The sequence below is a fragment of the Geotrypetes seraphini genome, chromosome 11 (genome assembly GCF_902459505.1).
Source record: "Geotrypetes seraphini chromosome 11, aGeoSer1.1, whole genome shotgun sequence".
NCBI classification, from domain to species: Eukaryota; Metazoa; Chordata; class Amphibia; order Gymnophiona; family Dermophiidae; genus Geotrypetes; species Geotrypetes seraphini.
In genome coordinates, this window is record NC_047094.1 from 102,252,365 (window position 1) to 102,280,229 (window position 27,865).

Here is a 27,865-nt window from a genome sequence, read left to right on the forward strand (position 1 = left end):
TTTCATACAAGCTCTAAGGAGGCGTAGCAGATTAGCTCATTCTTCTGTGCTCAGCATTAGTGAGTATTTTGTGCCTGTTTCTTCTCTACTGCAAGCAACTCTTTTCTGGGTCCCATAAAGAGCGATGGTTAAAAAAAAAAAAGTGAGGAGGAAGTCTGCTGGAACCAAGAGCAAAAGTGCTGGGATGACCGAGGTGCACAAGTCTGAACACAAAAAATTGTCTCAGCATCTGGAATTGCCTGCGTAGGTATCTCCGCATGTGCCGGAACCCACGTCTGCGCATAAATTCCGGCGGCTTGAGACACCGGAGTGCCGCGGGGTGGGGGGCGGATTGCCCGGGTAAGAGAGGGGGTCTGAGACACTGGCGTGTTCGGGGACGGAAACCGGATCGCCTCTTCTAAAAGCTGAACACCTTCTGCCCATTGCTTATTGTATTCCTTTCAAACGCAATGTTCTTTCCTACCAGATATGTTCCAGTGGTCTTCTCTCATTTCCATTCCGTTTTCTGGTTCATTACTCAGCAAAGAGAGCCCTCCGACCTTCACCACAGCAACTGCTAACTGTCCCATCCTTTGGACAGTTATTTCTTGATGTTCACAGGAACTCTTCTTTCTCGGTCGTGGCTCCTACACTTTGGAACTCCCTACCACGCTACATCCACAATGAAAGTTCGCTTTCAAGGCGCAACTGAAAGCTTGTTACTTCCCGCTGCTGTTCTGGGAAAGAAAATTATTCTCAGTGTTTGGATGCAAGCGACCACACCTGCTTTCTGGGCTTGGCGGAACCATCTCCGTAGCTTAATGCTTTTGGAACAATGCCATGCTCGTCTTTCTTTCAAACGGAAGGAAGTTTTCCTGCTGACTTGGGACTCCTACATTCAGTCATTGTCCCCTAGGGCTCAGAGCATTTTTTCCTGGTGCCCTGGTGTATAGTGGGGTAGGGTGGAATGGTGTGACTGGTGGTGTGGATGGTTGTGTGCTTGGTTTTTGAGGAGGGTGGGATAGGGGAATTTTTGTTTTGTGTGTAGGGGGGTCCTGGTAGGGGGGGTTATGGTTCCTGGATAGTTGGAAGGCATAAGAACACAGCTTTCGGACGTTTGATTAGGCTTTGTTTTTTGAAGGGGGGGCAGGGAGGTGGTTGGGGCTGCTTGGGGTGGGTGGGGTGTTGGGGGGGACCGATAGAAAATGTTAAACGGGGAGAAAACAGAAAATGTTAATATTGTTGGACCTATTTTGGCTGCATTTAGGACTCCTTTTACTAAGCTGCGTTAGGGCATTAACAAGTGGAATAGCGCACGCTACAATGTTGCGCGCGCTAGACGCTAGTGCCAGCATTGAGCTGGCATTAGTTCTAGCCGCGTAGCACGGGGTTAGCGCGTGCTAATCTGATGCGTGCGCTAAAAACGCTAGCACACCTTAGTAAAAGGAGCCCTTAGTGTTGGTGGTTTGAGCGGTTTAACGATAAAAAATGATTTACGCTAAAATAAACCAAGATAAATTGGGTCTCCTTTTACTCCCTACCCTGATGTTTTATCCTTTTCCCTTTTCCACACCTCAGATTTTATTGTAATAAACCGCTTGTTCTTTCCTCATGTTCTGATTTGATGCTGGTTTGTTTCTTAACCCTCTCAAAATTCATTTCCCCTCCAGTTAGAGGTTACAAACTGAAAAAACACCACAAACACCTTCTCTCTCACCAAGCAGCCCTATGGGGCAAAGACCTAAATCAACTGCTTTCGCCCACTACCTACGGGGAATTTAGGAAACGCCTAAAAACATGCCTGTTCCTGAAACACCTAAACAATTGACCCGCTCTCCCCTCTCTCTCCCCAATAATAGTCCCCTCTATCCCCTACCTTTACCCCCCCTCCTTAGCCCACCTGATACATATAAACTGTTATCTTCATCTTATCATAATTTTTCATTGTTATTTATTCCAAACAGGTCCTGTCGACATTACCTACTAAAATGTACATCTTATACTCTTGCTCAGAAAATTGTATTTCTATATTCTTGCTTTCTTAAAGTCTCTGCTCTCTGTATTTCCTCTGATTATCTGCATATTGTATTTCGCTGAATGTCCAGCTATCTTGATTGTAAACTACCTAGAAGTCGCAAGATTGTGGCGGTATAGAAGAATAAAGTTATTATTATTATTATTTTTATGAGTTTGCAAACCGCTTAGATTTTAACCCTGGTTTTATATTTGCGGTATATTAAACAAATGGAACTTGAACTTGTCTGCCCATCCAAACTTGAGTCCGGGCCTACCCAAAATTGGTGTCTGGTTATGCTCGTGCTCCGGTGCTGATTTGTGAGCGTGAGATAGCTGCCGTTAGTGCAGACCCATGCGCGCATGCGTCTGGTGCGCTTTCCCATGCTGGCGCCCACTTTTTGCGCCGAGTCTGTTTGCATATGCTTTGGTCACCGCGCCGAGGATCAAAACTTTGGCATTACTCTTGCATTAGGAAGCTGCGTGCTAAGCACCTGCGCAAGACTGTAATGCAAGGCCGCTGTGTCGACTCCTGAGCACTCCAAGGTGGTCTTCACTGCATGATCTAGAACAGAGTTTCCCCAAACTGAAGGGCGCAAAACCCACACGTGGGGGGGTCCTTTTATCAAGCCGCGCTAGTGGGGTTAGCACGTCGGACATTTCATCACGCGCTAACCCCCACGGCTGGCTAAAAAACTAACGCCTGCTCAATGCAGGCGTTAGCGGTTAGCGCGGCAGGCGGTTTAATGCGCGGTATTACACGCGCTAAACCCCTACCGCAGCTTGATAAAAGGACCCCTTGGTGTCGCAACCTGGGTGGGCTTTTCATAAGTGCATCGTTATTCCGTACCTCCAGGGGTTACATGATTTTATTTGGCTGCTATTGGGGGGGGGAGGGAGTCATGGCCACAAGAAAGATTGACAAGCACAGATCTACATAGAAAACTCACTTGAGGGTCAAGGTGATCCGTCTTACTGAAGAAGAACGCAAAGATGTTATTATTATTTTTAAAATATATTTATTATTTTCAAATTTATACTTCCAATACATACAATATAACATCCCCAGATTCAGGAAGGGGTGCAAAAAAAATCGAACAAAAAAACCAGTGTGGATAACAACTGCAGTGAAAAAGGCGATAAGTGACAAGAAAGCATCATTCAAAAAATGGAAAAAGGATCAAACAAAGGACAACCAAAAGGAGCACAAAGAACACCAAAGGGAGTGTCACCGTGTGGTTAGGAAAGCTAAAAGAGAATATGAGGAGAGACTGGCGGGGGAAGCGACAAACTTCAAATCGTTCTTCAGATATGTGAAGGGGAAGCAACCTGCAAGGGAGGAAGTGGGGCCTTTGGATGATGGAGACAAAAAGGGAATGGTAAAGGAGGAAAAAGAGATAGCTGACAGGTTAAATAAGTTCTTCACGTCAGTCTTCACGAGGGAAGACACATCCAATATTCCGGAACCGGAGGACATTGTAAATGGGGATCGGGATGAAAAGCTGGTCCAACTAGAGGTAAGCCAAGAGGATGTCCTCAAGCAGATAGACAGACTAAAAAGTGACAAATCGCCAGGTCCGGCCGGCATTCACCCAAGGTACTCAAGGAACTAAAGAACGAAATAGCAGAGCCACTTCGCCAAATATGTAACCTGTCCTTAAAAACTGAAGAGATCCCGGAGGACTGGAAAATTGCAAATGTCACGCCCATCTTCAAGAAGGGTTCAAGGGGGGACCCGGGAAACTACAGGCCAGTGAGCTTGACCTCGGTCCCGGGAAAGATGATGGAAGCGCTGATTAAGGACAGCATCTGTGAACACATAGAAAACAATGGACAGCTAAAGCCGAGTCAGCACGGCTTCTGCAAGGGTAGGTCATGCCTCACAAACTTATTGTACTTCTTCGAGGGGGTAAACAGCCAGGTGGATAAAGGGGAATCCATCAACATCATTTACCTTGACTTTCAAAAAGCCTTCGACAAGGTACCACATGAAAGGCTGCTTAAAAAGCTGTGGAAACATGGAGTGCAAAGGGAGGTCCACCGATGGATCAAAAACTGGCTGGCAGGCAGGAAACAGAGGGTTGGAGTAAAGGGCCATTACTCAGACTGGCAATGGGTCACGAGCGGAGTTCCGCAGGGGTCGGTGCTGGGACCGCTCCTGTTCAATATATTTATTAATGACCTGGAGGCGGGAACAAATTGCGAAGTTATTAAATTTGCGGATGACACCAAACTCTACCGCAGGGTAGAAACCATGGAAGACTGCGAAGATCTGTAAAGGGACCTAACGACACTAGAAGAATGGGCCAAAAAGTGGCAAATGAGCTTTAACGTAGGGAAATGCAAGGTCATGCATGTAGGGAAAAAGAACCCGATGTTCAGCTACAAAATGGGGGGATCACTGCTAGGGGTAAGTAACCTTGAAACAGACCTGGGACTGATGGTAGACACAACCTTGAAGGCGTTGGCGCAGTGCACCACAGCCTCAAGAAAAGCAAACAAAATGTTGGGTATCATTAAGAAGGGTATCATGACCAAGACGAAGGAGGTCATCCTGCCACTGTATCGTGCAATGGTGCGCCCGCATCTGGAATACTGTGTCCAGTCCTGGTCGCCGTACCTCAAGAAGGACATGGCGGTACTTGAGGGAGTCCAGAGAAGAGCAACTAAACTGATAAAGGGTATGGAAAACCTCCCATATACTGACAGACTGAAAAAGCTGGGGCTGTTCTCCCTGGAAAAGCGGAGACTTAGAGGAGACATGATAGAAACCTTCAAGATCCTGAAGGGTATAGAAAATGTAGACAGGGACAGATTTTTCAGATTATGGGGAACCACAAGTACAAGGGGGCACTCGGAGAAATTAAAAGGGGACAGGTTTAGAACAAATGCCAGAAAGTTCTTTTTCACCCAGAGGGTGGTGGATACATGGAACGCGCTTCCGGAGGCTGTGATAGGCCGGAGCACGTTACAAGGCTTCAAAGAAGGTTTGGATAGGTTCCTGGAGGATAAAGGAATTGAGGGGTACAGATAGGAGAAGAGGTAGGTTTAGGGATAGTCTGAGACCACTGCTCAGGCAATGGGCCTGATGGGCCGCCGCGGGAGCGGACCACTGGGCGAGATGGACCTCTGGTTTGCCTCAGCGGAGGCAATTTCTTATGTTCTTAATAAACACACACATTATTGCAACTTAAGAACTTAGGGATCCTTTTATTAAGATGTGCTATGCGTTTTATCACACGCTAAATATACATACATGCTACACGCTAACGCGCCCGTTATAAGTCTACGGATGCGTTAGTGTTTAGCGCGTGTTATTTAGTGCACGCTAAAACGCTTACCGCGCCTTTGCAAAAGAGGGGATATGTCTATTATAAAAATAAAAACCTAAATTAAATTAAACATAGAATAAAATACATTTCTCATAAGCTGGAAATATCCATTTCAGATGTGAGGGAGTTAGGAGAGATTCTCATTTAAATTTTTACAAAAACCATCCAAGGGGGCCCATTTCTTAGGCCCTCTTTTACTAAGGTGCGCTAACCAATTAACGCGCGCTAAACGATTTAGCATGCGCTAAATGCTAGCGCGTGCATGTTAGAATATGGACGTGTTAGCATTTAGCACACGCTAATTCGATTAGCGCACCTTAGTAAAAGAGGGGGTTAGTAAAGTTAGCAATACGATTTTGTTTAATGGCTATTATTTCCTCATATTTTCTAATTACTGTATACTCAAATGATTCCACCATTCAAGAAAGTTGAGTTTAGAATTATCTTTCCAACTGATGGCGAAATGATGGATAGCTACAGCAATTTTTCATATGCGTTGGTGGGATCAAGATATCTGGATTTGAGGAGCGATGATGTTATAATAAATTACTATGATTACCCTCATGACAAAGAAAACCCAAAAAACTCTGTGGAGTGACGATGTGCCAAAGTGTCTATTTGAAAGTGTCAAAGTTCCAAAGGTACACTGAAGTCATCCACATAAAATAATTCCATCTACATAAAAATAAATCATCCACATAAGAGCCTTAAAGGACCTAGTCCGCTAGGGATAAAGGACCCAACATGGTCGGTGTTTCGACAAAAAGTCTTCTTCAGGGGTCCCTGGGGGTCCTATAAAGGTGAATATGTGGGAAACAATTGTGTGGTGAGCCGGAAGTGAGACACTGCTTGCGTTTGCAATAGAAAGTCAAACAGTCTTTCCTTGTTTTTTTTGTAAACCAAAGAATTTTACACTGTACTCTGAATGCCTGTCAGACCTAGTATATTTGCTGATTTTATCTACATGAAATCGTCAGCTGCATTAGAGTGAATCAGCCAACCTAATTTGTAGTTTATTACTGTTAATTATGTAGCTGGGAGAGAAGGCCAAAGTTCACACATCTATTACAGGCTGCCATGCAGAAGGGTAAATAAGTCTAAACTGCTGTCCACTCCGCCCACTTCTTTCTCATAAATCCTCCCTGTCAGATGTGAAAGTAGTACACCGCCCTCTGTTAAGTGGAAGGCAGCGCTGTAATAGCAAAACAAGGAATGTCTTCTTGGCATGCCTTCAAAGCAAGCTTTTATCACTAGCACGGCATTGTGAAGGTGGAAAGCCAACCTGCAAAGTAGGCCATGCACCTCCGATACTCCTCCAGCCTCTGGCTGTGACCTTCATTAACCTTGAAGGAGATTAGTTCTTCTGGCACAGAGGACTCAGGGGTGTGTCATACTGAGGCAATGATAACCAGGAGAGAAGGGAATTTCCTGGCTGCCGGGAGACCATGAAGGGCTTTCTCCTGCAAATTAGAGAACACAAAAATACATTGATAGCTTTATCACAGTACTTAGAAATCAATAATTTAGCTCTTTTTAATTACAAAATTAAGAACATAAGAATTGCCATACTGGGATAAACCGAAGGTCCATCAAGCCCAGTATCCTGTTTCCAACAATGGTCTCAAGTACCTAGCTAGATCCCAAGTAGTAAAACTGAATTTATGCTGCTTATCCTAGGAATAAGCAGTGGATTTCCCCAAGCCACCAGGGCTTAAGGCGAGATTGTGGGAGGCCTGCAATGGGTCCGGGTGGGGGGGTGGGGGAGCACGCAGACTTGAGGACCAGAATATAAACAGACCCCTATTTTGGGGCCATTTTTTTGGCCCCAAAATCTCAGTTTATATTCGAGTATATACGGTACCCTAATGTGTTTCCCTGTCTGTCCTAGTGGGGCAAATGGAGGGTTAGGTGACTTGCCCAAGGGTCACAAGAAGCAGCACTGGAATTGAACCCACAACCTCAGGGTGCGGAGGCAGCAACTGTAAACATCAGGCCACACCTCCACTTATTGTTTTCATTGGTTGATATTTTCTGCATCTCAGGAAATGGGTAATTTTACACTAATTCTTAGTTTGTTTGTTTTTGCAGTGTGGGTAGCAATTGCCAGTGACTGTCCAGAGAATATACATTCAGCCTCCAGGCTTTGTTCTGTGTGCACGGAAAGAAATCGGTGTTGGAGATTTTAGTTACCCCAAAATGATCTGTGTAACTACCCCTGTGCATGTTCTCCATAAGAAGTCAGCAGCAGATATGAAATCACGGGTCTTTTCCAGATAAGCCCCACCACTAATGCAAAAAGTGCACGGGCGAAAACTTAAGCCACGCCACCTTATAAATTATTAAACTATTGAAGCCCTCCGAAGAAATTATTCAAATGATTTGAATAATGCCTCGGGGGAGTTCAGGGGGGGCAGAGCCCCCCCTTGTATATCACTTTCCCCAAGTATTCACTTAGCATGGTGTTAGCTAAAACTGTGGCGGGGGTTAACTTTTTGGCGGGGCTTATCTAGAAAAGATCCAAAATCACTTGTGCTACGTTCCCATTTCATGCTTGTAACATTCAGCACATTATTGTAAATGTTTACCACCACTAAAATAGATGTCCCCAGGGAGTTTGATCGGATGTGGGTCGTTTCAGACCTGGGCGCTGTACATGGTTCTTATATGCATGCACGTATCTCAGAGGGTCTGTGAGGTTAGTAAAGACAACCAGCTCAAGATCATTGAACCACACAGCGGGACACTTCCCCAACAGGTGGCTTCTGCAAGACTGAAACTGGTTGCATGAATCTATTGTTCTTTTGCACTTAGTAGCAGAACTTGTGCTCTGATTGACCACGAGACCCTGAAAAATGGATCTGGGTGGGCAGTGCAGAGATGTCTGGTGGTAAAGCAGCACTCTATGATTGATAGAATGAGAAGTTTTACTCCCCTCTGTGCATTCCGCACTATTTCATAAGCAGAGTAAATAGTCACACTTACCCAATTTCAACTACAAAACATTCTTGTCAAATTTATTTCAAAATGAGGATTTTCGTGCTGTATTCTGTAAGAGTCTGGGAGCCATTCTGTCACTCATGGTGATCCTGCGATGAGCTCCCTCTGGTGGTATGTAGAAAGAAATGCAGCTGAAAGAAGAAAAATTCTGGAGCTCACTAGAATAGAGGTGCACCAAAATATTTTGATGATTTCAAGACTCTGACATTCTATCAGCTATTCTGTTTATTGCTTACCTCACTTCCTGAGTAATTTCCTAATTCCTGTCTTTCAGAGTTGTTTTTCCCCCCACATCTTCTTTATCTCCTTCCCCCACCCCCAAATTATTCTATTTGGGTCTGTTTGTGATCTTTTTATGCCCTTTTTGTTGTGAACCCCAACTTCTCACAGCAGCACTCCCATCTCTATGTAAGCTGGGTCCTGTGGTTATGCCCAGAGACTATGCGTGTGTGTGTGTGGGGGGGGGGGGGGGGGGGGTTTGACTGCTCACATAACTAATTTGTTGGTTTAGGACAGGGGTAGGCAATTTTGGTCCGCCAGAGCCAGGTCAGGTTTTCAGGATCTCCACCATGAATAGGTACGAGATGGATTTGCATGCACTGCCTCCTTGAGATCCAAATCTATCTCATGCATATTTATTGTGGATATCCTGAAACCCTGACCTGGCTCTGGCTCTCGAGGACTGGATTTGCCTACCCCTGGTTTAGGACCAGAGCAAAGACTTGCAAAGACTGGCCGGCCATAGGCAAGAATTCCACACACACACTGCAGTCTCCACTCAGTCATTAATTCAGGCCAGCCAAGTAATGGTGTTCTGAACGAACTAGTTTCCTGAGTCTTTCTGGTATATAAACACAACAATGATAATAGCATGGGCAGTCACTTTGGAAGAGGCAGTTACCAACAATATCTACATAGTCTCTGTTGTTTCATTGTACTCTTTTATTTTTTTTTAAATGTGAGAATATGTGAATATCCTCTATTTGGTTCCACTCAATGACAGTGTAGCCAGTAGTGGTAAAAATAGAATCTTTAGGAGACTTTGGGCAACTTTTACAAAGGTGCGCTAAGCGTTTTAGCGCTATCTAACCACACGTTAAATGCTAACACGTGCATATTAGTCTATGGACGCTTTAGCGTGTGCGTAGATTTAGCGTGTGCTAAAATACATAGCGCACTTTGGTAAAACAGGGGGTTAGTCATTCTTTCGCTTTACCGCTTACATTAAGAAGTTTAGGTCCCTTTGCTTCATTCTGGAAAGCCCTGAAAACCTTCTAGTTTGCTAAACACTTTGGAAATTAACTACTCTAGTTTACTTTCCTTGTTAAGTTTAAGTATTATGCATTATACTAGTGTTAAAGCCCGTTACATTAACGGGTGCTAGAAAGCAGCCCCCTTTCCCTCTCCCCCTCCAGTTCCTCCCTGACTGTCTCTCCGTGGCCCCCTTTCTGTCTCCCCCCCAAGCAAAGCTGTCTGCCTCCCAGCACAACCCTCCCCCAAAGAAGCCCCCTTTCCCTCTCCGCCTCCAGTTCCTCCCTGACTGTCTCTCCGTGGCCCCTCTTCTGTCTTCCCCCCTCAAGCAAAACTGTCTGCCTCCCAGCACACCCCTCCCCCAAAGCAGCCCCTTTCCCTCTCCCCCTCCAGTTCCTCCCTGACTGTGTCTCCGTGGTCCCCCTTCTGTCTTCCCTCCCCCAAGCAAAGCTGTCTGCCTCCCAGCACACCCCTCCCCCAAAGCAGCCCCCTTTCCCTCTCCCCCTCCAGTTCCTCCCTGACTGTCTCTCTGTGGCCCCTCTTCTGTCTCCCCCCAAGCAAAGCTGTCTGCCTCCCAGCACACCCCTCCCCCAAAGCAGCCCCCTTTCCCTCTTCCCCTCCAGTTCCTCCCTGACTGTGTCTCCGTGGCCCCCATTCTGTCTTCCCCCCCAAGCAAAGCTGTCTGCCTCCCAGCTCATTCCTCCTCCAAAGCAGCCCCCTTTCCCTCTCCGCCTCCAGTTCCTCCCTGACTGTCTCTCCGTGGCCCCTCTTCTGTCTTCCCTCCTCCAAGCAAAGTTGTCTGCCTTACAGCACACCCCTCCCCCAAAGCAGCCCCCTTTCCTTCCCATCCCGTTGTGTGGCCGGCTCCCTTAGTCCCTTGCCGCCCCCTTCCCGCGGTCCCAACAAACGTCCTTACTCCAGGAGGGGCCGCAGCACTGTAAACACGCTGCTTCACGGCCTTCTACTGGCCTGATTTGCTCTGCCGTGTCGGGCAGAGCAAATCAGGGCAGTAGCAGGCCGCGAAGCAACGTGTTTAGAGTGCTGCGGCCCCTGCTGGAGTAAGGACATTTGTTGGGACCGCGAGGCGGGAAGAGAAGAGGAGCGGTGGCAAGGGACTAAGGGAGCCGAAGGTACGGTCGGATGAGAGGCTGAACGGGGGTTCGGGTGTGCCGGGGAGAGGAGCGAAGATGCCGACGACGAAAACTGTTCCGCAATCGGGTCCTGTTTGGTCTACTACTGGCTGAAGGAGCTGAAGAGCAGGGAGTCCCATGTACAGATTCTCTGCCGGCCAGAGAGAGATTCGCGCGCATGCACACTCCTACCTGCGGTGCCCTACATCTCACGGAAAATGGACGCACGCAGATGGGAGTGCGCATGCGCAGCTTAGGGTTTTATTATATTAGATTACTGTTAACTGAGTCGAGCTCCTTTTGGTTGATGACCCAGTCTATAAAATTAAGTTTTAGTTTAGTTTAGGGTTGACACTTACAGTCTTGGTTATTAGATGTGCTGAGGGATTCTGAGCATTCCAGAGCTGAGCTGTAGGTTGCTTGGTCCTGGCAGGATGAAGCTTGTTGCTATAATGGTTTGTAGTTTCTTTTCAGTCAATAGGAATCCATGTAGAACGTGATCACCTTGCTGAAAATACACAACTTAGCTAAGCTTTTGTCCAACAAGCGGGTGCACCAAGTTCTCCATTCCCTCCATTTCTCTTCACAGAACAGAAATTAAGCAGTTACTGTCACTGCTAAATCTCCCGGACTTCTCCTGTCCTGAATGGAGTAGCCATATGTTTCTATGTCCCATATTTGCTCAGATATATGGCTAAGGCCTCTAGACTGGACAGCTTTCCCCTCAGGTGCTGATCATTTGACCAGAGAGACAAAAATAAGAATTTGAATTGAGCACATTTTATTCCGTGGGAAAGTTCGCTCCAAAACAAGTGTCTTCCTCTGATTATAATATTGGATACTGGGGAACTTTCTGTAGCAGTTAGCGATGTCAGAGCTAGGCATAAGTACAGTAATTTAGTAGAGTATCTCGGTGTTGATGCTTGTACCCCAAGGCAGGATCCTAGGCTCTTTGTACCCTATTTGCTCTATTTCTCCCCCCCCATACTTTTTGCTCCACTTTTCTTCCTCTGATGCTCTCTCTCTGTCTCTGTCTCACTCCCACTCCCACTCTCCCTCTCCCTCCCTCTCCCTCTCCCCTCCCTTTCTCACTCCCTCTCTCTCCCTCCCTCTCTCCCCAAATGCTCTCTCTCCTCATACTCTCTCTCTCTGTCTCTTTTCCACTCTCCCACCCTCTCCCCCTCCCTTTCTCCATCCCTTTCTCCCTTTCTCTCTCTCTCCCTCTCTCTTTCCCTCTCTTTTTCCTTCTCTCCCCACATGCTCTCTCTCCTCACTCTCTCTCGCTCTCCCACTCTCCCACCCTCTCCTCCTCCCTCTCTCCATCTCTCTCTCCCTTTCTCTCTCTCTCCCCACACTCTCCACACACACTCTCTCTCTGTCTCTCTCCCACTCTCTCCTCCCTCTCTCCATCCCTCTCTCCCCTTCTCTCTCTCCCTCTCCCTCCCTCTCTCTCCCCACATGCTCTCTCTCCTCACACTCTCTCTCTGTCTCTCTCCCACTCTCCCACCCTCTCACCCTCCCTCTCTCCATCCCTCTCTCCCTTTCTCTCTCTCTCCCTCTCTCTCCCCACACACTCTCTCTCTGTCTCTCTCCCACCCTCTCCTGGTGGAGGTGGTTGAGATGAAGACTAAGGCCCTCTTTTACTAAGGTGCGCTAATCGATTAGCATGCGCTAAATGCTAACACATGCATGTTAGTTTATGGACGTGTTAGCGTTTAGCGCGTGCTAACTTGATTAGCACGCGCTAATCGGTTAGCGCACCTTAGTAAAAGAAAGGGTAAATCTGAGTGCAAGAAAGTTTAGGACAAGTACATAGGATCTCTAAGGGAGAGGAAGGGATTACTGCTCCCCAACTGCGGAACTATTTACCGATTCATCTCAGAGAGGAAACTGTCGGGTCCTTTTACTAAGGCACGCTAGCCATTTTAGCGCACGCTAAATGCTAATGCAACCCAGGAGGAAGTGACTCGACATGTTTCGCACCAGTGTGCTTTATCAAGGGTCCCCCTAAAGAAAGGAAAACACCGTCAATACCCTCCATTAAACTGCTTTCCCTATTCATACCAGTTTAATCCTACCAGCTTTTAAAATGTAACACACCACGGAGTCTAATGTCAATAGCAGCCGTGGTGTGTTACATTTTAAAAGCTGGTAGGATTAAACTGGTATGAATAGGGAAAGCAGTTTAATGGAGGGTATTGACGGTGTTTTCCTTTCTTTAGGGGGACCCTTGATAAAGCACACTGGTGCGAAACATGTCGGGTCACTTCCTCTCGGGCTGCATTTACTAAAGCTAAGTTAAAAAAACTTTTTTGAATGCTAAAACCTTTGAGCTTTTAAAGCTTTGAGCTTCTACTAAAACTAATTGCTAATTTAAATTACGATATTGAGCCGATGATGAAGAGCCATGGAATTCTCCCCGCTAAAAGTTCTTGCTAAGCGGTGGAGTGGTGAGTCTGAGGCCAAATAAGATAGAACTTTAATATCCAGTTCTGTACTTTGATTGACAATGTGTAAATGTTCTGGATAGAATTTTTGGTTTGAATCATCAATTATTTGAGCTATAGGATATAGTGCAGTCATAGGTCTCTCAATAAACTCCACAAAAACTCAGTTCCAGTATTTCATAAACACAACAAAAATGAATTCCAGTTTCATACATGCAGCAAAGTACTTATCTTGATAGCTATGTCCTGGGGCTCCTTGAAAACGATACTCCCAAAAAGCAGAGGAGATATAATCACAGTTCCAATTCTCAATGCACAAAAGAACAAAATTCTTCACCCAAACCCAACAGCAGCCCTGTTTCACAATATGCTATTTCAAGGGCTGGGCAATAGTCTCCATCCAATGCTGTAGCCACAAATAAAGAAAACCCCAGAAAAAAAACTCACCAACGCACAGGCATGACTTCGGACAAGTCATGTTTAAATAATGAAACCTACAACACTCCACTTCATCAACGTGAAAATGACATCACAACGTCATCACGTACACGACATGATGATATCATCACCATGGAAGGAAAGTCAATAGGTCCAAAAAACAGTGTATAGCTTCTACAAAAACGCATTCCATTCTGAAGGGGCAACGGTATACAATACAATAAATCAATTTCTAGACTGCATAACCAAATAGTTCTATGTGGCTCACAAAAGAGTAATAGGATTAAGAAATAATCTGAATGAAGAGATCTAATTTCCTATGAATTTGTTAAAGAGATGGGTCTTCAATTGCCTTCTACTGGTGAGACTGACCTTGGACCGGGAAAGATAGTAGAGGCGCTGATAAAGTACCGCATCATTGACCACCTTGACGGGCACAATCTGATGAGGACCAGACAGCACGCCTTCAGCAAAGGAAGATCTTGCTTGATGAACTTGTTGCACTTCTTTAAGGGAGTTAACAGGCAGATAGACAAGGGTGACCCAGTTGACATTGTATACCTGGATTTTCAGAAGGCGTTTGACAAGGTCCTGCATGAATGACTACTTCGAAAAATTGCGAGCCATGGAATCGAGGGTGAAATACTCTCATGGATTAAAAATTGGTTGATGGATAGGAAACAGAGAGTGGGGGTAAATGGACATACTCGGACTGGAAAAGCATCACAAGTGGAGTGCCGCAGGGTTCAGTGCTTGGATCCGTGCTCTTCGACATATTTATAAACGACCTGGAAATTGGTACGACGAGCGAGGTGATTAAATTTGCAGACGATACGAAGTTATTCAGAGTAGTAAAGGCACAGAAGGATTGCAAAGACCTGCAACGTGACATAAACATGCTCGAGAAATGGGCTGCGACATGGCAAGTGTAAGGTGATGCATGTCGGTAACAAAAATCTTATACACGAGTACAGGATGTCCGGTGCAGTACTAGGAGAGACCCCCCAGGAAAAAGACTTGGGAGTACTGGTTGACATCCGCGCAATGTGCAGCGGTGGTGAAAAGGACAAACAGAATGCTAGTAATGATTAAGAAGGGGATCACAAACAGATTGGCGAAGGTTATCATGCCGCTGTACTGGGCCATGGTACGCCCCCCACCTGGAATATTGTGTCCAGCACTGGTCGCCGTACATGAAGAAGGACACGGTACTACTCGAAAGGGTCCAGAGAAGAGCGACTAAAATGGTTAAGGGGTTGGAGGAGTTGCCTTACAGTGAGAGATTAGAGAAATTGGGCCTCTTCTCCCTTGAAAAGAGGAGACTGAGAGGAAACATGATCGAAACATTCAAGATAATGAAAGGAATAGACTTAGTAGATAAAGACAGACTGTTCACACTCTCCAAGGTAGGGAGAACGAGAGAGGATAGATTCCATACAAACGTAAGGAAGTTCTTCTTCACCCAGAGAGTGGTGGAAAACTGGTACGCTCTTTCGGAGGCTGTTATAAGGGAAACACCCTTCAGGGATTCAAGACAAAGTTAGACAAGTTCCTGCTAAACCAGAACGTACGCAGGTGAGGCTAGACTCAGTTAGGGCACTGGTCTTTGATTTAAGGGCTGACCCAGCAGTAGTAATTCTTATGTTCTTATGTTCTAAACTGAAGGTAAGAGTGAGACAAAGAGCACAAATGCCTGAAATCATTGAGCTCGTGAAATTTTTTATATTTACAGCCATTAACTGGTGGAAAGGCGAACAATGCATGGGTTTTTCTCAAGATGAAAAAAAAAACAAATGAATCTGTCACGTATTGTGGGGCCTGACCAGTGATGACTTTATAGTACAAACAATATAGTTTGAAAACAATATAGTTTGAAAACAATGCGCGCTTCCACAGGGAGCCAATGTAACTCGCGGTACAATGGAATAACATGATCGTATTTTCTTTGGTTGTATATAAGTTTAATTGCAGTATTCTGAATAATACGCAGTCGTAAGATGTTCTTTTTGAATCCCGCAAGGTAGACTATGAGCTGCTTTTACGAAGCCGCATTGGCAGCTTTATCGCACGCACCTTTGTAGCGCTCGCTAGCCGAAAAACTACCGCCTGCTCAAGAGGAGGCGGTAATGGCTAGAGCGGCCGGCAAATTAGCGCGCGCTATTACGTGCGTTAACCTGCTAACGCGGCTTCGTAAAAGGAGCCCTATATTACAGTAGTCAAGCTGGCTCAGCACCAGAGCTTGAACCAAAGTTCTAAATGCAGGGGCGTGCGAGTAGGATCTAAGCGAGCGCAGTTCCCCCAGCATAAAAAAACACTTGTGGACCACATTGTCAACTTGATGTTTCATGGTTAGATTATGATCCAGGGTAGCAATAGCCATTTCTGGAAATTGCATCTTCGTGTGGAGATCGAAACATGGTCTGGCACGTTCTCTGGTCTTTGAGACAGAGCACCCCAACGTTGTGTATCTCTATGCTAGAAAGTTCATATAATCTCAGAGAAACTACAGATGACCCACATTTGTAAAAATCTAAGAGGTTGCACCACCAGATCCATGATCTCTCTTTTTGTTGGGAAATTCAGGGAGCAAAGAGTGAGAGGTTATTTTCTCGCACTGAAAAGCACTGGGATATGGAAGGGTTGGGAAGAAGAGTACAAAGAAGTGTTAAATATTTGAAGGGGGAATAGAAGTTGTCTTTCTCCAGAAGAAAGAATAGTTACTAGAACTGTAGATCATCTCACTTCTTGTGTGTAATCACCATTCAAGATAGAAACATAAAATAAGGTCCACTTACATTCCTCTCCCCACCCCCACTTTTTTTTTTTTTTAGTGATCTTGGAAATCTGCCTGGTTGCCCAGCCTTGAACTGGTAAACAAGAGAATCACCCAGAGCTTCCAGATCTGAAGATTGCTCTTAGAAGCACCTCATAATTGCCCAGGGCTGCTAAGACGCACACTGCTGTGCACGGAGTATGTATCTGCTCCAGAACTTGGCAGCTGGCCTTTCAGTCTCTCTCATGAGGTCACAGCTGTTGACGTTATGAAAGAATAAGAGAGAAGACCACCATCTGGAGTACAAATAGAGCGCTATCACTGGGTCTGCCTTCAAATTGTACCGAGAAAGCTCAAACGTTCCGAAATTGTTTCAGCATTGACAGGCTGGAAGAAGCAGGGCACACATGGAGTTACAATGCATGTATGTATTCAGATCGGCAATGGACGTGGGAGACAAAAGCAGCTCTTTGTCTAGGCATCCATGTGACGAGGAGCAGTGTCTGCATATTAGGGTTTCTCAAGCAATGTGAATGTGGAGGAGCTCCTCTGAATAAAAGGCAACTATTAGAACCAGCCTGATGGCTCAGTGTCTACTGTTGTTCACAAAAAGTGAGGAATGAACACAGGTCTGTTCCTGGGGCTGTTAGAGGCTGAGGATGCTATGGTACACCGTCAACAGCGTGCAGGACTTTGGCGCGCTGGTAATCCCGAGGTGATATTTGCGCCGCCGCTTTGAAGCCTCCCTGTTAGCGGTGTGAGGGTGTTTGTGTGGGGGAAACCCCCCAATACATTTACAAGTCCTCGCGCTCCCGTTTCAGGGGTTTGGGGGGAACCCCTCAAGTACACTGAAAACTCCCGTTCTCCTTTTCGCTGTTCGGGAGTTTTCAGTGTAGGGGGGGTTCCCACACATACACCCCAATGGGAGCGCAAGGACTTGTAAATGTAGTGGGGGGACTCCCCCCTCAGAGCGCGAACGGAAAGGCTTCAAAGCAATGGCGCGCATATGTTCTGCACGCAAATGTCGCTGCAGGATTGTCGGAGCACCTAAGTCCTGCGCGCTTTTGACGGGTCACCGGATGCCATACAGGCAGGTTCTGAGCCCTAGGATGGAGGGAGTCCTGCCCATGGCATATGATCAATGGTTAGATGCAAGGAAGCTGTGACATGGGTGATGGGACAATCATGTGCCAGACACCAGCGTGCCGACAATCGAGCGCTGACAATTCAGCGCAAGACACAAGCACCCCGCGGGAAAACTTAGTTATAAAGAGCTCTGATGGGAGTGTGGGGGAGTACCCTCCACTTTACTGCATACTGTTCGCACTGCCTTTGGGACGGTATGGGGGGGTGCCCCCCATTATAGAGAAAACAGAACTTTTCCTGAAAAAAATCAGAAAAAGTACTGTTTTCTCTATAATGGAGGGATCCAACCCCCCCCCCCAACAGCAACGCGAACACTATGTAGTAAAGTGGGGGGGAGGGGGGTGTTTCCCACTCACACCCCACTTCGGAGCTCTATAAAACTAAGTTTTCCCGTGGCGCACTGGTGTCTTGTGCTGAATTGTCTGCCCTCCATTGTCGGCGCGCTGGTGTCTCGCGCGCGACTGACTATGAAGCGTGATCTGTGATCCATGGCTGAAGGGTTGTCACTGGAATGGACCAGAGAGATAGAGGTGGCAGAGGCAGTGGAAGTTGTAGTGGAAACATTGGCGAAGCGAGGGTAAGAGGCGCCCGGGCGGTGGCACCCCTCCCCGCCCTCTTCTCCACCCCCCACCCCCCACCCCATTCACTCCTTCCCTACCCCTTCCTGCCACGCGCCCTTTCCCCTTCCCCCATGCCTCTTTAACGTGCCTGGCGCAAGCAGCAACCCCAACCTGCTACTTGTGCCAGTGTCGGCTCTTCCTCCGAGATCACTTCCTAGGCGCGGGTTCAGGAATTGACGTCAGAGAAAGAGGTTGGGGTTGCTCAAATTTCATCTTTATTTTTGATATACCGTTTATCATACAAGTATCTCAACGGTTCACAATAAAATAGAATATAAAAATTAAAATTTTTAAAAAATGAAAACATGGTTAAGCTAAAAGGAGGGAAGCACTTACGCATATACATACATGATACGGAAGGGAAACAAGGGAAGAGCTTTCAGTCCCTTCATTAAGAATAATAGGCACTAGACGTAATGATATGTTCTCAGTGGTGGCTCCCTCATTGTGGAACTCCCTCCCAAATTTTATTAAAAATGAAAAAGATCTTATCTCTTTTAAAAAATTGTTAAAAACTTACTTATTTCAAGATGCATTTGATTTATGAAATGACCTATTTTAGACTTTTATATTTCTCTAATATTCTTTTCTTGCCTCATCCCATTTATACCTACTGTATTATCCATTCTATGTAAATTTTAACAAACAATGCAATTGTAACTTTCCCCTTCCTTCCTACCTAATCATGTTTGTCCAAATTGTTTTGTTAATTGTATAACTTAGATAAAATATATGTATTACCACAATCTGTTGGTTTTTAAATTGTACATCGCTTAGATATTTTTTATAAGCGATACATCAAATGTAAATAAAACTTGAAACTTGAAACTATTAAACACATCAAAATGGAAAAATAAAAAGTAAAGGGAGGGAAAAAGGGGAGGGAAGGGGCATGCAGGCGTGGTAGTGGAGGGGACGGGAAAGGAGCAGGGGGGCGTAGAGGAGGACGGAGGCCGGCACCGCCACCAAGATGGAGCCCGGGGCGGCCCTCCCCCCCTTTACTTCGCCACTGAGTGGAAATCCCAGGTAGTTACAATGAAAAGTTTATAGTATCACAGATATATTAGAAATCTGTTTCAAAAGCAACCAGGAGACTGCTAGGTCAGATATAATAGCAATCCTTTTTCAAAAAGATCCTTCTAAAAAGTTGGCTGTTTATGTATGACCTGCTGCAATTTCATTGGCCAGGCTAATAAGAACATAAGAAATGCCTGGGATTCATCTGGTCCTATGATCCGCACACGCGGAGGCTCAGCCAGGCGTACCCCGGCAAATATCTTATTCACTCGTATCCCTCAATGTGTCCTGCAAGAAGATGTGCGTCCAATTTTTCCTTAAATCCTAGAATGGTGGTTTCCTCCACCACTTCTTCTGGGAGAGAGTTCCAGGCGTTCACCACTCGCTGTGCGAAGCAGAACTTTCTGACATTTGTCCTGGCCATGTCCCCTCTCAGCTTCAGTCCATGTCCTCTTGTCCGAGTCACATTTGACAATGTGAATAACGTTGTTACTTGCTCACCATCCTTTCCCCCTGCTGGTGAGTGAGCTTGCTCCATTTTATCGATTCCTTTTAGTATTTTAAAAGTCTCTATCAGATCCCCTCTCAATCTTCTTTTCTCGAGGGTGAATATGCTTAGGTCCTGTGAGTAAGTGTCTGTTGGTGATCAGCAGGATGAGAATGTATGCTAGTGCACTTATTTAATTTATTGACTTAGGCCCAAATTCTGTAAACGACGCTGCAGTTAGGTGGCGGCAGGCACCCTACCGCTGCCTAACTGACCAATCAGGGGACACTTTTTTATAAAATTGAAGATGCCATTCTAAGGCGCTAATCTCACGCCTATGGAGGCGCATAGGGATCCCTAAGGCCAATGGGGAGTGGCCTGCGCTTGAAGTGGCCTTAGGCGTACATAGGTGTTCCTGTGTGCCTCCGTAGGTGCGAGATCGGCGCCTTAAATGTAGGTCTTTAAAATGCTGGCCTACATTTAAGGAGCCTGTTTTATAAAGCAGCCACGATTCTATGAACGGCGCCTATATGTGTGATTGACACACAATCGGTGGCCGTTTCTTAGGCGGTCGCCGATACTTGTGCCATTTATAGAATCTGGCCCTTACTGTATATACCACAACAAACTTTATAGTTCAACATGGTTTACGATAAAAACGAAACCAGACATAACCAGGATATTCAGTAATAATACATCACCAAATTCACGACAAAGTGCATACAGTACAATCAACTTAACAAACAAATAAGTATTCAGTTGTCTGAAAAGTAGACACATATCAAAGCTGGACTGCCTAAAAAGCAAGCAGTTTCCTTGCATAGCTGCATCTTGATTGACCTTGAACTGTAGGGAAAACAAAAGGACTGATTCTTTGAGCGATTCTAGGACAAATAGCATGCTCAAATCTCTCCACCAGGTAAGAAGGGACTGACCCATTCAGTACCTTATGGAGTACTCAAGCAAATTTAAATTGCACCCTTGCCCATACTGGCAACCAATGCAACTCAAGATAAAAATCAGCTGCATGATCGCATTTCTTTAATGAGAAAATCAAATGCAAACAGCTTGTAATTGAGTCATCGACTATTGCAAACAACCTAAGTAAATGAAATTACAGTAGTCCGGGCCACTTCTTAGACCCAATGCTTGAGCCAATAATACTGAATTGAAATAGTGGAAAATAACTCCAAACAATTTGAAGCCTCCTTGTTACAAAAAAAGCATTCCTCACTACCATATCCACTTGAGGTGGCTTTATAAGACCCTTGTCAAAAAGCACCCCTAAAATCCTAATAGTAGGCATAAAAGGATAAAAGACCTGGTGGACTATGACACCGGTATCAACAATGGAAGGTGACTGGAGTAGCAATAAAAAAAACTTAGTTGACGCACCCTGCTGCAAGACTCTGACAGATGCAGGGGCTCAAGGCTTCACACCATGTGCTCGCTACCTTGGCCATGGGGAGATTTTTGGAAGACACCACATTGTTAAAGGGAACCAGAGCACTGCGAGGCCATGGAACTAGATGTTAGAGAGATCAGTGGCATGGAACAGAAAGCCATGAGATGGAGGCCCCTAGAGAGAAGAGTGCGAAAAGGAAGACTGTTTGGCTCTGGTTGGGGGGGGATGGGGAGGAAATGAGAAGGATCAGAGTCCTGGGTTCAGGATAGGACCAGAAGTCAAAACAGCAAATGTCTAGAATGGAGGCGATGGGTTAGGCTGGGGAGGGGGTCATAGAAGCCAACTTTTCAAATTACATAGTAAATGTAACATAGTAAATGTCAGCAGATAAAGGCCTAAATGGTCCATCCAGTCTGCACTATAATTACATATTTTACAATTTCATGATTAAATTAAAATGTCTTTTTCTTTGTTATTTGGGCCTTAGACCTTAGAAGTCCACCCGGTATTGTCCTTAGGTTTCAGCTACTGAAGTTGCCTTTGAAGCTCACTCCAGCCTATCCAAACCATCTCATTTGTGGGATTCAGACCTTGAAAGTCTGCCCATTCATATTCTAATTAGAGATCCTCTATGTTCATCCCATGCTTTTTTTTTTTTTAATTCCATCACAGTTTTCCTCTTCACCGCCATCCTCGGGAGGGCATTCCAGGCATTCACCACCCTCTTCATGAAAAAGAATTTTCTAACATTACTCTTAAGTCTACCACTCCTGAATCTCAATTTATGTTCTCTAGTTTTACCAATTCCCTTCTCTAGAAAAGATTTAGTTCTATATTAATACCTTTCAAATATTTAAATGTCTAAATTACCTAGAACATAAGAACATAAGCATCGCCTCTGCCGAGTCAGACCACAGGTCCATCTTGCCCAGCAGTCTGCTCCTGCGGCTGCCCCCCAGGTCAGTGACCTGTAAGTGATCCTTTATTTAAGACATTTTGTCCTGTGTAGTACCCCTCTAACTATACCCTTCAATCCCCTTTTCCTTCAGGAACTTGTCCAACCCCTTTTTGAAACCCAAAATCGTACTCTGCTCTACCACCTCCTCCTTCTTAGACCATGACCTCTGGGCTTGTCATGCCACTGGGGCTTGCGTGCTTCTGAGAAGCTGAAAGCTATGCTGTCAATAGTTTCACTGCCAGCAGGTTCTCCCAAGGCGGCAGGTTTCAGCGGAGATGTCAGACTAACGATGTCCCACCCATCTGGGCAGCAGCAGCAAATGGACAGTGTCGGAGGCAGAGGATTGTGTTGGATGCAACAACGGTGACAACATCAAATTTATACTGTGCAGAAGAAAGGCCTGGCAGTCTACTTCTGTACTCTGCCATGAAAACTTGATGATGAAAGATCATCATGTTGCTAGGACTCAGACATGATTCGATGGCCCCTAACAACAACAGGAGTTTGCTTAGTACTGGAAAATCAATGCTTGTCTATCCATTTTCCTTCCCTCTTTAATTTGACTCATTCCTTATTTGTTCCAGTCTGGCCTAGAGAATGACACAGTGGTTGTAACCCGCCAAAACGATGACCAAAAAAAAGGTCACCACGAGATCGGGGACAAGGCCATTCACCACCCCGTGGAGTGGTGAATGGTTAGCACACGCGGTGAACGAGCATGAACGCGTGGTGAAGAGCATTCGATCTGGCAGCCCCCTCTCTCCCATCAGCCATCCGGCCATGCATCTCCCTCCCTCCCTCCCTCCTTTTCCCTTACCTTCTCTTGTTGAAACTGGAAATTTCTATAAGGCTATGTGGTGTATTACAGCCGGAGCCTTGAAGTTGCGTCGTGTTGCCTGCTGGAAAAGTCTCAGACGCAACTTCCTGTTTCCGGTTGCATTGGAGAAGACTTTTCTAGCAGGCATCCCAACGCGACATCAAGGCTCCGGCTGTAATACAACGCATAGCCTTATAGAAATCGCCAGTTTCAACATGAGAAGGTAAGGGAAAGGGAGGGAAATCCAAGGCTGGCCGGCAGAAGGGAGCTGCTGGGTGCTGGGGGGTGGGAGGATGGAGAGGAGAAGACGCTGAAGATGGGGACGGGGTGGTGTAAGGGACAGCGGGGACGGGGCGGTGAAGGGGACGGCAGAGATGGGGACGGGGCAGAGAAGGGGATGGCGGGGACGGGGTGGTGAAGAGGATGGTGGTCCGGGGACGGGGCAGTGACAGGGACAGAATTTTTCCCCATGTCATTATCTAGTCTGGCCCTCTAGTCTGGTGATGGATACATGGAATGTGCTTCCAGAGGCTGTGGTAGACAGGAGCACTGTACAGGGCTTCAAAGAAGGTTTGGATAGGTTCCTAGAGGACAAATGGATTGAGGGGTATAGATAGGTGTAGATATGGGTTGTAGGGATAGGAGTAGAGGTAAGTTACAGGAATAGGAATAGAGATAGGTTATAGAGCTAGTCAGGGACCACTGCTCAGGCAATGGGCGAATTGGACCTCTGGTCTGCCTCAGCGAAGGCAACTTCTTATGTTCTTATGTTATCAGAGAATCTGACTTCTGAATCTTCCAGTCCTGGAACTTGGTCCTCATCTCTCACAGCCCTCCCAAACATTCATCAGTCTCACCAACCATTTTCAGTTCTGTTTTAGAGAACAAAATAAAGACATGACTGCTTTATTTAAGTCTGAACTACAATGAGGAGACGTTTATTCACCAATTAAACCAGAACTGACCTTTCTAATTGGTCAGTTCAAAATGGTCTGCCCTACTGGTTAAAAAGTATTGGACTGATATGGGGGGAAGAGTGGGGGAGGGAAGTACTATATTAGAAAACAGGTTAAAGTTCAGGTAAAAAGACATGAAGACCTGCAGGGGTACTTTAGCTAACAACAAAAGTGGGTAATTTTCAGTCACTTTATGTGACTAAATAGCCATTGATCTACATAAATGGCTTATGAAAATTACCTTCTGAATGAAAGGTTCAAAAATTATTGAAGGGAGGGATAAATTATTGAAGGGAGGGACAGGGAGCCATAGCAATGTGATCATACAAGACCAGGCTCCGTGCTTACCCTGGATCGGTAATATGGAATATTGCTACTCCTTGGGTTTTGACCAGGTACTAGTGATCTGGATTGGCCACCGTGAGAACGGGCTACTGGGCTTGATGGACCATTGGTCTGACCCAGTAAGTCTATTCTTATGTTTTTATGTTCTTACCTGCACACAGTTATTTTGCACAAGATGTGTTTGTGAATATATTTTGGAAAACTACTTGTACAATCATACGATGACCAGACTTATGCAACAATATGTCCAAGATGATAAATTTTAGTTCAAAGGCCTGACATGCAGGGTTTGACTTTGATATAAGATGAATTTGATGAAAGTGAAACCTAGGTAGCCTGGTACCGGTACAAAATCCTTTATCCGAAATCCTTGGGACCAGGCATATTTAGGGTTTTGGAATTTGGTTTCCAGAACGATAATGTGAAGTCAGCTCTCTGACCTTTTCTGCTTCTCACTGCCAACCCTGAGTGGAATCTGCAGCGCTCTTTACCACTTTCCAGCCCTCCAACCCGAATTGTGCAGAGGCCAGGAGTAAAACGTGCACCTGTGTTGGTTTCAGAATATATCATAAGAACATAAGAAGTTGCCTCCGCTGAGGCAGACCAGAGGTCCATCTTGCCCAGCGGTCCGCTCCCGCGGCGGCCCATCAGGCCTATTGCCTGAACAGTGGTCCCTGACTAATTTTGTAACTGCCTCTAATCCTCTAATTTTATCCCTATTACCTACCTCTACTCCTATCTGTACCCCTCAATCCCTTTGTCCTCCAGGTACCTATCCAATCCTTCTTTGAAGCCCTGTAGCGTGCTCCTGCTTATCACATCCTCCGGTAGCGCGTTCCATGTGTCCACCACCCTCTGGGTGAAAAATAACTTCCTAGCATTTGTTCTAAACCTTTCCCCTTTCAATTTCTCTGAGTGCCCCCTTGTACTTGTGGTTCCCCATAATTTGAAAAGTCTGTCCCTGTCTACTCTTTCTATGCCCTTCATGATCTTGAAGGTTTCTATCATGTCTCCTCTAAGTCTCCGCTTTTCCAGGGAGAAAAGCCCCAGCTTCTTCAGTCTGTCAGTATATGAGAGGTCCCCCATACCCTTTATTAGCTTAGTTGCTCACGTCGGGAAAATTGACTCCTTCCAGTTCATGTCATATTTTTGGTTTCGGTTTTTGGAAATTTCAGATAAAGGATTTTGTATGTGCTCCTCAATGTGCCAGAGCTGAATACGCCATTCTACAACAGACTGCAAGGTCGCTAGGCAACTCAAGGTTAGGCTGGGCTTTAAGAAAATCTCTTCATGGTAGAAAGTCGGGCTGATATCTCTGAAGTAACCAATACCCTCAAGAATGATAAATAGTTCTATATGGAAAAACTCACTCCAAACACATAGAAACTCTTTTTCCTTGGCAAGCTTGCAATGGGATTTCAACTCGTCACCAAAGACACTGCCATTTATCAAAAGTAAATGTCAAAACAATAGCAAATAGAAGAATACATACCTTCAGCAATAGCTTATTGTGCTACAAAGCAGAATTCAGGCTTCAACATGCCCAGGAAGGAACGTACATGATCTCACTGTTCTCCCTGCAACATTACAATGTAATACAGTACTTAGCAGGGCCACAAAGTACAGCAATTAGAAAGGCCCAGATCTATTCCAATCTTATTTCTACCCAGAGTTTTGTGCCCTTCAAGGGACGCCCAAACCAATGAAAGATGCAGAGAAGATGGGATGAGTCTAACTGTACTGTATAATCCTCCCTCAAAAATGTCCATAACTAATCACCCTTAAATCAATAGATAGACACAACAAAGTGGTATGATCTTCTTCTATTGTATAATTTTCTTTGACCCTATTGTAGTAGTTCTATGTTGCAGGGAAAAGGATATCTCTAGTGCTTGCGGCTGTATGATTTTAGATCACGTCTTGTCATATCAGCCAAATGCAAGCTATCATTGGTTCCTTATAATTTCTCTTTCAACATTTCATTTATTAATTTAATTTATTTTTATTGTTCAATTTATTAAAAGATTTTATCCAACTACTACCAATATATTTAATGCTTATGGGGTTGTCAAGCTACGTCTATTGACTATTGTACTTAGGGCTCCTTTTACGAAGGCGTGTTAGGGCCTTAACGGGCAGAATAGCACACGCTAGCCACTACCGCCTCCTCTTGAGCAGGTGGTAGTTTTTCGGCTAGCACGCACTATAGCGTGCGCTAATCAGGTGCGTGCGCTAAAAACACTAGCGCTCCTTCTCCAATCAGCTGGGAATAGTCTCTTGTTCCCATTTAGCAAAGAGCTGACAGATTGCTGCTACTTCCTTTAAATTAGCAATGAGTCTAACTATTCCAGTGTTAATGCGTTACCATGCAGCCAAGGCAGAGAGAAAAATATGAACCATGGAGCCACAAAACACTGGCTGTTCTCGAGCCTGGACAACTCCCATGAATTCTGATGGGCTTTTTCTGAAAAATCCTGGAACTCGAAAGGCAAAGCTTTTACTCTGTTTGGCCTGTCCAGCATCACAGTCTTCTTCATTGTGTCCATCCATCAGCCATATTTCATACCACTGAGGACACACAAACCACAGTGGAGATATTTGAAGATGTCGGTGTGCAACTTTATTCTTCAATCATGAAAATCTATGCGGTGGCTCAACACACATGTGTTTCAGCCAATATGGTCTGCCTCAGGCATCTTATTATGTATTTGGTATCGTTTGCAAGGTGTAACTGAAAACGAATGGAAAGCCTCATAAGATTTCTTGTGAAGATTCCTTTTGGAATCAAAGATGAGAATTCTATATAATCCTCTCTCCGCACATGACTAAACTGGATTGTGGAGTTTTTTTTCCTGGTTTTCCTTACCACTGAGGACACCATTCCAACAGTTGTGAGCTGTCTTCAGCAAGGGCTTGCATTATAAAGAGGTTGTCCTCAATCAACAAGCAGCCTTAAAAGGAGCTACACGGCCATTAATAATTAACCAGCCATTATGCCATTAAGTTACTTGCATACAGTCATTTTGCACAGGACAAGGGATTTTGTACAATTGTGTATGAATATGTTTGGAAAAAGATTTTTCAATAATGCAATGCTTAGACTTATGACAATGGTAATGGTATGCCCGAGATGATAAACCTAGAACATATCTGGATGATTCTTCAGTATTTAGGCTCCACTATTATACAGTAGTAGCAAAAATAGATGATCTTATTAAAACGATGGTAGGAGTTTAAAGAGATTGTTCAAATCAAAGAGATTGTTCAAATCAAATTTCTCAGTTAAAAGGAGATGTTAAAAAAAATTGCAAGATGTCAATTCTTCTGTGATTAAACTTAAACTCAATTCATAGGAAGAAAGCACAGATTGAGAATTATAATAGAAGATTAAATACCATACCATACTGGTTTTATACTCCACAATTATCAGCAAGGAATCATTGAAGCTTAATTAGATTATTAAGGACTTGTAACAGTAGCATCAAGAATCATTGAGTTCATGTCTTGGGTCTGCGTTCATTGAATTTCCCTAAACCTGGAGAACTCTTCAAGAAATATCTAATTGAAGTCTTAAAATTTTCTCCAGAAGCTATTCCGCCTTTGAACAGAGTTTATTTTATATCAAGTTCCTCTAAAAATTCTCCAGGAGAAGTGCCAGGAAGACAGATGGAAATCGTCAGACTCAACTGAAGTCATTTATCAACTGTATTAAAAGAATCTATTTCTGAAGTGACTGAGAAGGCTATGTTGATCG

At 45.1% G+C, this 27,865-nt stretch overlaps 1 long non-coding RNA gene across 1 annotated transcript; it reads right to left on the bottom strand.

Annotated features, from left to right (window-relative positions):
- Positions 1-6,076: 6,076 nt before the first annotated feature.
- On the bottom strand, positions 6,077-11,195 carry LOC117345761. Its single transcript, XR_004536502.1, has 3 exons — positions 11,062-11,195; positions 8,307-8,452; positions 6,077-6,784 (listed from the first exon to the last, which is right to left on the bottom strand). It is a non-coding gene; the product is annotated as an uncharacterized LOC117345761 (long non-coding RNA).
- Positions 11,196-27,865: the final 16,670 nt, after the last annotated feature.